The sequence below is a fragment of the Pinus tabuliformis genome, chromosome J (genome assembly GCF_031772625.1).
Source record: "Pinus tabuliformis cultivar Carrire ecotype Pingquan chromosome J, CPIR1, whole genome shotgun sequence".
Classification (NCBI taxonomy): domain Eukaryota; kingdom Viridiplantae; phylum Streptophyta; class Pinopsida; order Pinales; family Pinaceae; genus Pinus; species Pinus tabuliformis.
Genome location: NC_142295.1, coordinates 1,266,043,168 through 1,266,059,869, shown reverse-complemented (window position 1 = coordinate 1,266,059,869; position 16,702 = coordinate 1,266,043,168).

The window sequence follows — 16,702 nt, the reverse complement described above, 5'->3', positions numbered from 1 at the left end:
ATTCACAAAATTCATGGCCCTTCATACGCACAACACGCCACAATAATTCAACGCACAAATATATTTGACCAACGCACCATAATTTTTAGAGCGGCTCGAATCAATGCACCACAATCTCCCACATCACAACATTCAACACACAAGTATATTGGCCTCAACATTAGGCATGTAGCATTCATTGTGGCAAGGGTTTCAACCTCTAGAAAATTCAATGCAGTGTTCAGTCAATTTGGGACAGAGATTTGACATAGAACAATGGCAATAGATTGGAGTTACATGACAGAAAATGCCAAAAATGGGCATTGACTCTGATACCATGTCAGGCTAAGAGTAATTCCACCAATGTGATTGTTTTTTTGCATTAAGATAAAACATGGATATATACATGGAGAGGGAGACTTTTGGGTTTCATCTCCCAATGTCTCTTCATCTTCCAATTCCTTTTATTTTTCTATTTACAATATTTACATGGATATACCTAATCCCAAAGTTTAGGTGTCAACACACAAGGAAAATATGTTATAAAATTGCTCGAATGATTTGGCATGGTTGAGTGCAAATCTTCGCCTACACCTATGGAAATGAATTTCAAGTTGTTGTGTGGAGAGGTTGTTAGACCAGACCTAGCAAACCCCTCAAAGTAACAATTGGTCAGTGATCTGATGTTCCTCATGAACACTCGCCCCGACATATGCTTTGCAGTGAACACTTGAACCAGTGTATGACCGAGCCTCACCATGTACATTGGGTTCTTGTCAAGCATGTATTGAGATATCTACACGGGACTATTAACCTTGAGCTGAGATATGTCGTTGGAGACGTTAGACTGCATGGATATACGAATGCAAATTGCACTAGTAGCCTTGTTAACAGGAAGAGTACCTCAGGGGGTTTTAGTATGGGATTTGCCATGATATCATGGATGAGAAAGAAGCAGAAATTCACAGCCCTTAGCACAGCTGAGACTGATTATATTGCAACCAGCTTGGCAAGTTGTGAAGCAATTTGGTTGAGGAAGCTCTTTGGAGATCTATTTGAGCATGTTCTAGACACGACAGAGTGAGATTCCTTTGTGCGAAAACTTTGTGTTCGACAACAAGTCCAAGCATATAGAGAACATATATCATTACATCTGTGACATGGTGTAGAGAGGAGCAGTGAGACTCTTCCACATTTCAACAAATGGGAAAATAGTTGATATCTTCACCAAGTATTTTCCTAAAGGGAAGTTCTTAGCCTTCAAGGAGCAACTTGGACTGATCGAGACAAACCTTTCAAAAAAGGGTCTTGGTTTATCAAGAAAACTGAGCAGTTCTCTTCCCCCCTAGTTGAGCTCCCAGGGTGTGGAATGGAGCTATAGGGCTCCTGGGGATGAGACACCTCTGACCTATAAGATTTTGAGCTTTGGAATCTCCCCTAATCAGAATATGCCCTAGTTAGCATCATGCCCACTCTGTGTGATGACCTCTCCCATCTAGGCAATGGGTTGAGGGACTTGAGATATAGTGTGATCCACTGCCCAAGTTGGTGGATGCAAGTGTTCTACCCTTTAACTCCTTAAGGATAAGATGGATGATCAAAGACAATAAAGTAGTGTGATCTTTACCTCAGATAAGTTGATTTCGCCTATTGTCAAGGAATTTCGGATAGAGTGTGATCCCTACGCATTGGGGTAGGTTAGCCTCACCCATTGTCTTTAGTTTCAAGTGGTAGCCATGGCTCCCTGATGATGATGATGATGATGATTTGAACAGTAGCAATCTCCCCAATGATGATAGAGATAGGGCTAGAGCTCCCCTGTAGCAATTCTTCTTATTTAGATTCGAGAATGTTCAACATGAGATGAGCAAAGACAAACAGAGATTATCAGTCTTGTATGTTAGAGTCCTATAATTTTTTATAGGATAGTTTGATTATAGTTGATCTTTGAGATGTTGTAAATAATATTTCCTCCTACAAATTATTTCCAAAGCGACAGCAAGTACTAATATTTAGAGAGATTTTTGCATATAAATGTTGGATCAGATCAGACTGCAGGTATTTTCATCAAAAAGAACTCAGAAGCAGCTTTCCAACAGTATGTCACGCACTCAAATCCAATTCCTGGATCAAAGGCAAGATCAAGTTGAAGTATGCACCAGAGAGCACATAAGAAGGCAGAAGTGAGAAATAATTTATTTTGAATTACTAAAATTAATTCAAAAAATAAATGAATAAATTTAAACTCTAAAAAACATGAAAATTCCTTTATTCATTATAAATCCAAAAGTCAAAACGTATGACCCACCCTGCAACAATACATTAATTCCCCGAGGGTTCAAGGCGTCGAGATGTGTGCATATTATAATCCATGGTTATGAATATGTTTCGGACCCCTCCAACATTTAACCAAGGGGGTCCGAAAAGTGGTTTTCACTTTTACTAGACTTTACAATTGTCACGAATTTCGGACCCCCCTCCCCCTAAAACCTCTTACACTTCATGCTATTACGAAACCAATGTTGTGTGGATGGGAGGCTAAATGAAAGAGATAAGCGAAAGGAGATTTTAAAGGAAAGGATGGAAGGCTAAATGGGTGAAATGAAATGACAGCAAATGAGTAAAGAATAATTTTACAGGTACATGAAAAAGAAATTCATGGGTGTAGGAAAATAAATTCATGAGAGGAAATAAAAGGGAAATTTTGCAATCGTATGTTCATGAAAGTAATGCACAGGTGAGAAAATAGGGAGCTTCATGTAAACAAGTTTTACACATAAGAGGACAAATCAAAATGAGTTTTTACAGAGAGGCAAGCTATGTAAACAAGTTTTACACATAAGAAGACAATTCAAAATGAGATTAGAGGCAAGATATTTTTGTTTTTACGGGGATAAAAGTCAAAATAGAAATGTTTTAACAGCCATGGATTTGCAGAAAACAACACAAGGTTTTGCAAATTCAACCAAAGATTTACAGGAGTAAAAGGAAATTTACATGAAAAGGTAAAAGGAGAAACAGGACATGGGTTTCAAAATCCTTGAGAAGAAAAACAATACAAGCATGATGGATTTATAAATCATTCTAATAAATACTTTGAATTCTGAATTATTAATTTCATTTAAATATTTGGAAATATTAATTTAAATATATTATTTAAATCCAAATATTTTGTGACAAAACAAAGTATTTAAACATGATGGATAAGACAATGCACATTTACAGCAGCAACACGAATAGCACTGCATATTCAGCATAATAATTTCATAACAGAACGCAGTGGAATAGCAAGAGAATGAGACAAATCTGCCAGAAAGACAACAGTATTGCATATTTAGAGGCCCAATCACTACCAGAACACAGGTGACTGATTTTTTTAGATAGTTTAATCCATTTTCATACATTTTTGTAATAAAATCTTGAATTCTATTTCAAGATATTTCTTTTAGATAATAAATCTTGATATTTTAAAATCAATATATTTTTGTAAACAAATTATAAATACTTCAATTTTTGCAAGTAATAGAAGTTGGGATTTGTACTAAGCACATTATTGTATATTTCTGAAGCATCAGCGGATTTATCAGTGATACAAAAAGTTGTCAAGTTGTTGGTGAAGTGAATCTATCATCTTATGTGTTTATATTTCTCTGTTTATAGCACATAGTTGTTTTCAAATCTGAATTATTCAATAGATAAGTAAAGGGCAAAATTTGTTTAAATCTACACTCTACAACCAGCTACAAATAATTTCAAAATTTTCTTCTGATATGTAAATATAGAATTCAGGTAACAATGCTCTATATCTAAAGTGAATCTAAATATGTTCTTCCTTCTCCACCTCATAAACTAAAAGAATCCATTCAGTTTGGCTACCCTGCCCTGTGAGATCTATCTGTAGACACTGAAGTCGATATGTACTTTATGTAACAGACTCTATAGCCCAATGGTAATCTAATTATCATCCAAACATTCAAATACAAATCAAACCTTAAACTTCATAACTAGCCTAATATTCAATCCAACCAAGTTAAATCTTACATAGAGAGACCTCTTTGAAGCTAGCAAGGCTAGATCTCAGCTTCCAAAGTTGGTTTGTGGTTACCTTTGTGATTTTCTTCTGCAACCTCAGAAAATTACAATGCTAACATTCTGGCAACCATATTGGGGAACTGAATATTTCATATTCCTACGAAAAGCATATCAAGTTTCAGATTTGATCACTGATGGTGGACAGTGATTAGACACAAGGAGATTGTATAATTCATCTAGTGACTCCACGTTCAAAGCATCCAGAGCTTCAAATTTTTTAGGGTGACTCCACTATCAAAGAATCCAGATTTAATGGCTTCACAGACCAGGTTCCAAGAAACTTCAAATTAGATTCAAATAATGACAGGTCTTGTCAACACAAGGATGGGAAGACAACATGTGCAAGTCAGATATTTAGACCTGAATTTACTTTAGAATATAGTATTATCTTTTGTCAATCACCTTCTCTGTTTTCCTGAAAGTATCTTAAGGATTCTCTTTGGTCTATTAAATCCAAATCATGATGAATCTGCACATGAGCCCCTTTCGGCGAATGTATATTCTTCCCTTGAAGCTACAAATGCATCGCATCTTAATACTGACAAGATCCAAATAACAGACATAGTCCAGCTACTACAAATTCAGCTCAAACCTCAGTTATGACCACTGTCTAGTATGCATCATTAAATTTGTCATTCCCTTTACATGAGCTACTAAAGAACTATGATCAGAGGCTACCCCAATTTGATGGTACAAGTAATATTACAGCAAGGAAACATGTAGACAAATCCATTGACTTCATTGACTTGGAGGAATTCGATCATGAAGATGTCAAATTTAGGTTGTTTGCTCAAAGCCTTTTAGGAAAATATAGGAAATGGTATAAAAGTTTGACAGCCAGAAGTATTCCTGATTTCCAATAGTTTCAAAGCATTTTCCTTAATAGATGGGAGGTTAAAAGGAACCATTTTCAGATTATGGATGTGTATTGGAATCTAAAAAGGCAGCATGATGAGATAGTCCAAGATTTCTCAACCAGATTCAATCGTGTTTATGATTCCATACCCACTGATATAAATCCTCCCCCAGGATTGGCTATGCTTCATTATCCAGATGGTTTTGTGATGCGGGAGCATTCAGCCCAAGGAAAATAATTGTAATTAAGTAGACATAGGAGGTCATGTATTTTTAGGAAGTTGGATTCCTAAGTGATGAATAAATGTAATATTAGGCTTTTGAGTGCATAGAATAGGAATAAATTAGATGTGTGAGATATCTTGTAAATACTCTCGAACAAGAGAGACATGAGTGGGCAATAATGACAAAAGAGTCTAAAGTCAATTAGGACTCTTTAAGCATTCCATGATTTGAGGAACTAAAGAGAGCTATTAGGAATTAATTGAAGTAAAAGTGGACAGAGGATTTAGGAGTCAAATCAGGATGAGTTCAACAGAACTCACTGGCATATATGTAAGCCTACAGGCAGAGTCTAGGGGAGAGGCCACTAATATTTAAGAACAGGCCTCTACGAGACAAAAAAGTCTCGAATGTAACCTTTTGTTTTTACATATATATACAGAGTTTTATTCATGACAATGTCAGAGTGTATGAATCGAGCGTTTTATGATTGATTACGGTGTGAACTCGTAGGGTTTGTAACAGGTTGCAGAAAGAGTTCTATAGGACGCGCAGGAGAGCAGAGTGATTCAGAGGAATCGTAAAAAGATCTTAGAATCCAATTGAGAAAGAAGAGTGAAGCTCTGGAGAGAAGGAGTGAAGTTAGGGTCAGAGAAGTTGAGTAGCGAAGGCGAAAAGCGAAACATTGAAGAAACCCAGAACCACAGAGAATATTGAAGAAAATGGTGAAAAAACACAAGTAAAGAGATGGCGAGGAGTAAAGCATCGGCGCTCAGGAGCCGTTAGATATATGAGATCAACGGTCCAGATCATATCGCATCGGTGGAACCCTTTTGGTGTTATCGGACCCTGACCATCGAGAAGTCCGATTGCGATAATGTGATGCATCATGGACTGTCAGATCAAGACTCCAGATGAGATCAGCGATCGCATGTCGGAGAGGTCAAAGGGTTGGCTACAGTGTTATAACGAAGGGCCGATACACCGATAGCGATAAGCGCTAATCGGCGATCGGAGGAATCGGAGGTCAAACAATCGGAGCAGCGAAAAAGTTAACACGGAGGAGCGGACCCGATGGAGTTTATAGTGGCAGGTCTATAAGATTTGAAATCTGGTTGTGTGTGTCGGAGCGGTTTTTCCCGTTATTCCTTTGTATTGCGATTAATTTATGGTCCCGAGGTTTCTAAAGGAAATCCCGATAGTTATAAGGGTTCCAAATCGTGTAATGTGACCCACGAAAGTCCCGATAGCCGATTGCGATCAACGATAAAAGTGGTGTCTCGGGATCTATGCAGAGGCCGTATAAAGTTGGAAAAAGGTATGTTTTATAGTTATTTCCTTTGTAAAAGGGTTATAACGGAAAATAGTGTCGATAGAGTATTTCATACAAGAAACCATATGTAACCAATGCATTAAAGAAGGGGAAGGTTGCATATGTGTGGTTTAAGGGTTTTATAAAGGATTGAATAGGGTTTTAATTCCCAATAGAAGGATTTAGAAGGAAGGATTTAATAAAGTCTTATATAAAGGTTAGCAAGAGTTAAATAGTCTCGATAGGACGTTTTGGAGGTGTGATTGAGTTCCGATACAAAGGAACCGATGATAAGGGGCCTTAACCATGTAAGGTTGGAGATTGACCTTTGTGAGTTAAATTCCTAGGACAATGTATTTATGCATTTATATGCATTATGTGGGTGTAAGCGGGGGGTACTCTGCATCATTTGGTATCAGAGAAGACTTGTAATCAGAGCAGGTTGAAATTGAAGTAATTGGGGTTAAAACAGAACAAAGAATTCTATGTGAAAGAATTTAGAACAGAGTATGTGTTAAGATGTTTATGAAGGCAAGGAAGGATCAGATTCTAATCTGACAAAAGAAAGGCACACAGAGGTGATGTGTAGCAGAACTTGCAGATGCAAGAGATAGAGGAAATCCATTCAAACTATAGGTGGAATGGTGAAACAAGATCATGCTGAGATCTTGAAGGTGAGGTAATATGTTCTGTTTTAAATTGAGAATGTGTTTTTATACTAATGCACAGGTGACAACAAGAGAAGTTGTGAGGGGAGAACCAGATGTGTTCTTGAAGACAGAGTAAGGAAAACACTCTGATAGAAAAGTGGCAGTGAACCTTAAAATCCAATAAGAGATTGGACAGAGAGGACAGCTGAAGTGTTCTCAAGAAAGAGTGAGAGATTGCAAAAGCCTAGAAGGAGTGAAGGTGTTGCTAAAGAGGAGGTTCCAGACAGAGGACCCGTGCTTACCAAAAGACTGAGTGAAGAGAGTTTAGTGAGGTAATATTGCAGCGAGGAGAACTAGTTGTTGCAGAGGCTTGTTGCAGATGAGTGAGGAGCTCATGAAGAAAGAGAAGAAGAATATGACTACTGATAGTCATAGCAGAGGTTCAGAGAGAGAAGCCACAACAAAAGAAAGATGAGGAAAGAGGATGCCAAGGCAAATGGAAAGAGGATGAGTCAAGAGGAAATTGACAAAGAGATTGCAGAGTTAAAATAACAACTCAATGCATTAAAAATAATACTAGAGGAAAACCAGAGACTACGTTGGGTCTTGAGGAAGAAGCTAGTGGAATGGTGTGAGATGCAGAGAAGGCTACATCAAAAGAAAGTGAAGTGGTTGATGGAAAAACTCAAGGAAGTTGAGTTAGAAATGGAAAAGTACATTTGTGAACCAGAATAGGGAGAAATTTTGGGAGAAAGTGAAGATGAAGACTTGAAGACTGAAACTTCAAGAGAGGCCAAAGGGTCACATGGTTTTAAATCTAGCAAATTGTGTATGTTTTCAGGTGAAACATGTAAAGAAGGACAATTTGCTGATATTGTCATAAAGGAGAAAGAAGACAAGCAAGATCTAAATTATGTTTTGGAAGGAGATGAGATAGATAGGTCTCATATACATTTGGGGAAAGATATCAAGCAACCAAGTGAAGGGCTTAAGGAGCTTGAAGAGGAGACCATCGAATAATTTATTAATCATATGAAAGATTTAGAACAACAAGGAGATATGATGGTTGAAGCATCAAGTGAGGCCACAAGATCTTATGTTTTTAACACTGATAATTTATGTATGATGGCAGGTATTGTGGGAGAGAAGAAACCTATTGAAGATATCTTCAGAGGAGATGAAGATATAGAAGCAAAAGGTGACAAAGAAAACTTTTCAGAAAAAGAGGAATTTGACTGCATACAAAAGGAAAAGTCTATGGATGAGTCTAAAGAAGATGTCATAGAGATGAGGAATCAGGATCTTATTATGATGAAGAATGAAGGAATATTGTCTCAGAAAGGTAATTAAATGAGTTTGATTGATGTTATTGATGAAAAACAAATGCAGGAGAATTTTAATGCAGATGGTGAGACAAGGATAGCTCTTGGAGGAGGTAAACAACAAGGGATTGAAGGCAAACTTGAAGAAGATACTATGCTAGCTGAAAACATAGAAAAGGATCATCAATTCACCATGATAATAGGCATAATGGAAATAGCCATGGAAGTTGTTGAGACAGTGAGAAAAAGACAAGGAAATCTACTGACAGATGTTAAGGAAGAAGAAGACTATGCAAAGGATTTAACCTTGGGAGAAAGAACACTAACAAAGGAGTGTTTTGCAGAGGATGAGCAATCTTTTGAAACTGTCAGAAGTATGAAGAAGTATTTTTCAAAAGATAAAAACTCTGAAGTAAAGGAGGATGAAGAATGTCTCTTAACTGGGAGAAGCAGTGAATTATTGCTGCAGAAAGAACTTAAGATTGGAAGTGATGATGAAATACTTTCAAAGTCTCACAAAGAAATTGCATTGCTGGAAAATTCAGAGTATGACAGTATGATTGCACAAAAAGGAGTTCACTATAGTGGACAAGGGCAGAAAGACATCATTAGAAAAAATAATGTGGAGGAGAGACTAGTTGACAGTCTCATGAATTCTGTTGAGAGTTCAAATCAGCATACTGAAGTGCTAACAAAGGAGGAAGAAACAGAGCAGCAAACTAAATTGTTGCCAAAGGAAGATAAGACACAGAAGTCTTATGCTTACAATTTTAACAAGTGTTTTATGAGTGCAGGTTTTGTTGCAGGGACTGAAGGAGATTTGGCACAGATGAGAAGCCAAATAAAGATGAGAGAAGAAAATTTTGTGGATGAATTCAATCCATGGAACAGAGATGCTAAATTGCTGGGAAGAATGCTGGACAGTTATGATTCAGTGTAGACAGAAGTAATCATGAAAGAGAGAAAGGATGATAGGGAGGCAATCAGCATAGCAAGCAAAGAAAAAGTTGGAGCAAGCAGAACAAAAGAAGAAGAAAAAGTAAACCAGCAATTACAAAGATAAATTAACCAGCAACAGTTTAGAGAATTGGTGGACAGCAACAATAACCTGAAACAAAAAGGAGGAGGCAAAATATCAAGCAGAACATGGACCAGTCCAAGGATGTACCGAAGATAGAGATTGAAGAGATGTGGCAGTTGATGATGAAGCAGTTCAAATGGAGGAAAATGCTAGCAGCAGGAAGCAAGATCAATCAGAGTTTGAATTTGATCGACAAGAAGAAGAAGATGGAGCAGAAGACAACAAAAGTACAACAGCAACAAAGGAGAAAGGCATCTGAGCAGTTACAAAACAAAGCATGGGATCCAGGAAGACAAAGATCAGAAGACACATGATCAGGAGATCATGAATACTTTCTACTTTAGGAGTCTGATGCAAGAACATTCAACCCAAAGAAAATCATTGTAATTAAGTAGACATAGGGGGTCATGTATTTTTAGGAAGTTGGATTCCTAAATGATGAATAAATGTAATATTAGGCTTTTGAGTGCATAGAATAAGAATAAATTAGATGTGTGAGATATCTTGTAAATACTCTCGAACAAGAGGGACATGAGTGCGCAATAATGACAAAAGAGTCTAAAGTCAATTAAGACTCTTTAAGCATTCCATGATTCGAGGAACTAAGGAGAGATTTTAGGAATTAATTGAAGTAGAAGTGGACAAAGGATTTAGGAGTCAGTTTAATAGATTTAGGAGTCGAACCAGGATGAGTTCAACAGAACTCATTGGCATATATGTAAGCCTATGGGCAGAGTCAGGGGAGAGGTCACTAATATTGAAGAACAGGCATGTGCGAGATAGAGAAGTCTCGAATGTAACCCTTTTTTTTACATATATATACAAAGTTTTATTCCTGACTGTGTCAGAGTGTGTGAATCGAGCGTTTTATGATTGATTATGGTGTGAACTCGTAGGGTCTGTAACAGGTTGTAGACAGAGTTCTATAAGACGCGCAGGAGAGCAGAGTGATTCAGAGGAATTGTAAAAGGATCTTAGAATCCAATTGAGAAAGCAGAGTGAAGCTCTAGAGAGGAGTGAATTTAAGTTTAGAGAAGTTGAGTAGCAGAGGTGGAAAGCGAAACATTGAAGAAGCCTGGAACCACAGAGAATATTGAAGAAAATGGTGAAAAAACATAAGAGATGGCGAGGAGTAAAGCATCGGTGCTCAGGAGCCGTTAGTTCTGTGAGATCAATGGTCCAAATCATATCGCATCGGCGGAACCCTTTGGGTGTTATCGGACCCTGACCATCGAGAAGTCTGATTGCGATAATGCAATGCATCATGGATCGTTGGATCGAGAGTCCAGATCGACGGTCCAGATGAGATCGGTGTTCGCATGTCGAAGAGGTCAAAGGGTTGGCTACAGTGTTATAACAAAGGGCCGATAGGCCGATAGCAATAAGCATTGATCGGCGATCGGAGGAATCAGAGGTCGAGTAATCGGAGCAGCGGAAGAGTTAACGCAGAGGAGCGGACCCGACGGAGTTTGTAGTGGCGGGTCTATAAGATTTGAAATCTGGTTGTGTGTCGGAGCAAGTTTTCTCGTTATTCCTTTGTATTGCGATTAATGTATGGTCCCGAGGTTTCTAAAGGAAATCTCGATAGTTATAAGGGTTCCAAATTGTGTAATGTGACCTGCGAAAGTCCCGATAGCCGATTGCGATCAGCGATAAAGGTGGTGTCTGGGATCTGTGCAGAGGCCGTATAAAGTCGAAAAAAGGTATGTTTTGTAGTTATTTCCTTTGTAAAAGGGTTATAACTAAAAATAGTGCCGATAGATTATTTCATACGAGAAACCATATGTAACCAATGCATTAAAGAAGGGGAAGGTTGCATATGTGTTGTTTAAAATAAAGGATTGAAGAGGGTTTTAATTCCCAATAGAAGGATTTAGAAGGAAGGCTTTAACAAAGTCTTATATAAAGGTTACGAAGGGTTAAATAGTCTCGATAGGAGGTTTTGGCATGGTGATTGAGTTCTGATACAAAGGAATCGACGATAAGGGGCCTTAACCATGTATGGTTGGAGATTGACTCCTTTTTGAGTTAAATTCTTGGGACAATGTATTTATGCATTTATATGCATGATGTGGGTGTAATCGGGGGGTACCCTACATCATTTTGAAGCTGAGATTGCCTATCATCTCAGAGAAAGAAACCTTTCCACTTTGGAGGATGTGCAAAAAAGTGTTATTGATGTGTAAATGGACCTATTGATTAAAAGATCCAAAATGGAATCTGAAAGATGGAAAGTAATTAAAGAGGAGTTTCCTCCTTTATTAAACCTTAAGTTAGAGACATTAATGAAAACCAGGAAATGGCTATGAACACATGTATTTTTCAAGATAAACCTGTTATTAATGGACAGCAAAAGGTACCTCCTTTTCAAGCAAATATGGAAGAAGAAAGAGAGGATGTTGGGTCACAACATGAAACGGTAGAAACTAGTTGTTTTGTGGATTCATTTGAAACTAGTTTAGAACAACAACAGGTTGAAAGTTATCAGTAAAAGGATGTTAAATTTCAGCCAGTTGAGGAAAGCAGTCACCATGTATCTGTTACTTATGACAGTGATGAAAAACAAGATGAAAATATTGAGACAGATGAGCTTGCATATATTTTAGACATTGAACATCAAGAAAGCAATGCAAATTATGTTGATGGTAACTATTTACCCCTATGTTATGCCACATTTCAGATGTTGAAAGAAAGTCGTGATGATTATAGCTCTTTACCTTTATGTTATGCTACATTTGAAGAGTTTAAATAAAATTATAAGGTCACTGGTGAAGCAATGAAGCAAGATGAAACTAGCATAACGGGGCAACAACCTTCTTATATAGATGATGACCCTTTTTTCTATTACATTGGAGGCTCCTTTATTCGAAAATCACAGTTATTAAGTAACCTTGAGATTGAAAATCATAGTCTCTTGGGAACCAATACTTAATACTTTACATTAGCCTTGCAAATTTTAATCTGATCGTGATATGGATGAGGACTGTATTTCAAATTTTTCTTCTGAATTTTCACTTTCTGAAATTTTATTTCAAAAAGAAGATTTTCAAGTTCAGATTTCTGAAGATGTATGTGTGGACAATGTACATAATGAACCTGCACAAGCCAGTTTTCAAACAAATTCACATGAAAGTGAACATAATTATCAACAAATTCAGCCAATCACCTTTTCAATACAAGAGAATTGTATCAGTGAGTTTCAAGGAGATGTTGAAGAACAACAAGTTGTTTTACATCCTACAGATGATAAAGACAGTATTTATAATCTTACATCCCTTGAAAACACAACCCCAGAGAATTCAAAAAGGGATAGATACATTTCGAAGATAGTATATGAGAAGTTATATTTAGGCATAGTACAACAAAGAGAAATTCTCTGTGATTTTGAGAATCCTTTGGGAAACCTATTGGAACCTTTAACAAAAATGAAATTTTGTGTTGGTTATGGACTATGAAGAAGGCTCCGGTCAGAATTTTGAGTTTCCATTTGTTGTGTTTATTTTTCTATTTGGAGAAATGGAATGCAGCTTCAAACTAGTAGTCAACTGAGTGACTGGTTGCATTGGAAATTTGTTATAACCTGATATTACAGTCATTTCATCATATTAGAGTAGGTAGCAATGTGCAAATAAGCTCAGTACTATGAACATCTTTGTAGTATTTTCAGTTTTAAATAGTAGTACAGCTTTTAGTTCAGTGTGTTTTAGATTTCAGTTTTCAGTGTGCACAATGGTTTTGATTCCAGTTTTAACAGTTTCAGTCGTAGAGGTTTTATGGCAGAATAGGTTGCAGATTTGAGGTCAGTCCAATGGATCGGGCTACTAGTCTATGGTGTTCTTGACACCTCACAAAGAGAGTGTCATCCCCAGTTGGAGCCATTGTTAGGGTCCTATAGTTTTTTATAGGATCGTTTGATTATAGCTGATCATTATTATGTTTTGAGATGTTGTACATAATATTTCCTCTTGTAAATTATTTCCAAAGTGACATCAATTACTAAAATTTAGGGAGATTTTTGCATATAAATGTTGGATCAAACTATAGGTATTATTTTCATCAGAAAGAGCTCAAAAGGAGCTTTCCAATAGTATATCATGCACTCAAATCCAATTCTTGGATGAAAGACAAGAGCAAGTTATGCACCAGAAAGCACATAAGAAGGCAGAAGTGAGAAAGCATTTATTTTGAATTGTTAAAATTAATTCAAAAAATAAATGAATAAATCTAAACTCTTAAAAACATGAAAATTCATTTATTCTAAATCCAAAAGACAAAGCCCATGGCCACCCTGCAAACAATGAATATGTTTCAGACCCCAGCCCCTCCGACATTTAACCAAAGGGGGGTCTGAAAAGTGGTTTTCACTTCATTTCAGACCCCGCTCCCCCTAAACCTCTTACTATTCACTGTATTGGTTTGACTTTTATAAATATGGAGGGAATGGAATTTCGTGCAATTAGGAGATCAATGCTAGTGTGGATGGGAGGTTGAGTGAAAGAGATCAAACGAAACCAGATTTTAACAGAAATTTAGGGATGGAAGGCTAAGTGGGTGAAATGAAATGACAGCAGAGGAGTAAAATACTACAAGAAAAGGAAATTCATGGGTGCACGAAAATAAATTCATGAGAAAAAATAAAAGGGAAATTTTGCAATCGTATGTTCATGAAAGTAGTGAGAAAAATAAAGAGGTTCAGGTAAACGAGTTTTACACATAATAGGACAAGTAAAAATGAGTTTTTACATAGAAACAAGATATTTTTGTTTTTCCAAGGGTAAAAGCCAAAATAGAAATGTTTTACCACCCATGGATTTACAGGAGTAAAAGGAAATTTATAAGGTAAGGTAAAAGGAGAAACAGGACATGGTTTTTGAAAACAACACATGGGTTTCAAAATCCATAGAAAGAGAAACAATACATGGATTTAGAAAACAACCCATGGATTTTTGAAACACTATATGGATTTGAAAACATGATGAATTTATAAATCATTCTAGATGGATAAGACAATGCACATTACAGCAGCAAGATAAACAGGGACAGCACTACATATCCAGCATAACGCACTACATATTCAGCATAACAGTTTCAGAATAGAATGCAGTGGAATAGCAAGACAGTGAGACACACACATCTGCCAGCAAGACAATAGTAATGCATATTTAGAGGCCCAATCACTACCAAAACACCCAAAAACAACACATAATTATCAGCAAATTCAGCCAATCATATTTTCAATACAAGAGAATTGTATCAGTGAGTTTCAAGGAGATGTTGAAGAACAGCAAGTTGTTTTACATCCTACATATGATAAACACAGTATTTATAATCTTACATCCCTTGAAAACACAACGCCAGAAAATTCAAAAAGGGATAGATACATTTGGGAGATGGTATATGAGAAGTTATTTTCAAGCATAGTACAACAAAGAGAAATTCTCCTTGATTTTGAGGATCCTTTGGAAAACCTATTGGAACCTTTACCAAAACTGAAATTCCAGTCAGAATTTTGAGTTTCCATTTGTTGTGTTTATTTTTCTATTTGGAGAGATGGAATGCAAGCTTCAAACTAGTAGTCAACTGAGTGACTGGTTGCATTGGAAAGCTGCTTTTGAGCTCTTTCAGATGAAAATACCTACAGTTTGATCTGATCCAACATTTATATGCAAAAATCTCCCTAAATTTTAGTACTTAGTGTCACTTTGGAAATAATTTACAGGAGGAGATATTATTTACAATATCTCAAACATAATAATGATTAACTATAATCAAATGATCCTATAAAAAATTATAGGACCCTAAACTCTAAAAAACATGAAAAAAAAATTATTCATTATAAATCCAAAAGGCCTATATGTCCCTCCGACATTTAACAAAAGTGGGGTCCGAAAAGTGGTTTTCACTTTGCCTTTACAATTATCACCCTCACGTGATTTCGGATGGGATCCCTCTCCCCCTAAACCTCTTACTGCTCACCCTCCTCCCAAATCCATTAACTGTATTGGATTGACTTTTATAAATATGGCGGGAATGGAATTTCGTGGGATTACTAAACCAATGCTAGTGTGGATGGAAGGCTGAAAGAAAGATCCCTCTCCCCCTAAACCTCTTACTGCTCACCCTCCTCCCAAATCCATTAACTGTATTGGATTGACTTTTATAAATATGGCGGGAATGGAATTTCGTGGGATTACTAAACCAATGCTAGTGTGGATGGGAGGCTGAAAGAAAGATATCAAGCGAAACCATATTTTAAAGAAAATTTAGGGATGGAAGGCTATGTGGGTGAATTGAAATGACAGCAAAGGAGTAAAATAATTTTAAAATAATTTTCGTGGGATTACTAAACCAATGCTAGTGTGGATGGGAGGCTGAATGAAAGATATCAAGCGAAACCATATTTTAAAGGAAATTTAGGGATGGAAGGTTATGTGGGTGAATTGAAATGACAGCAAAGGAGTAAAATAATTTTCATGGGTGCAGGAAAATAAATTCATGAGAAAAAATAAAAAGGAAATTTTGCAATCCTATGTTCATGAAATCCCCGTGTGCATGAAAATAAATTCATGAGAAAAAAACAAAAGGGAAATTTTGCAATCATATGTTTATGAAAGTAATGCACATGTGAAAAAAATAGGGAGTTTCATGTAAACGAGTTTTACACATAAAAGGACAAGTAAAAATGAGTTTTTACATAGAAACAAGATATTTTTGTTTTTACAGCGATAAAAGTCAAAATAGAAATGTTTTACCACCCATGGATTTACAGAAGTAAAAAGAAATTTATAAGGGAAGGGAAAAGGAGAAACAAGACATGGTTTTTGAAAACAGGGCATCGTTTTTTAAAACAACACATGGGTTTCAAAATCCATGAGAAGAGAAACAATACATGGATTTAGAAAACAACCCATGGATTTTTGAAACAGTATATGGATTCAAAAACTGATGGATTTATAAATCATTCTAGATGGATAAGACAATGCACATTACAAGAGCAAGATAAACAGGGATAGCACTGCATATTCAGTATAACAGTTTCAGAACAGAACACAAGAGAATTGTATCAATGAGTTTCAAGGAGATGTTGAAGAACAGCTAGTTGTTTTACATATTACAAATAATAGACACAATATTTATAATCTTACATCCCTTGAAAACACAAGGACAGAAAATTCAAAAATGGATAGAT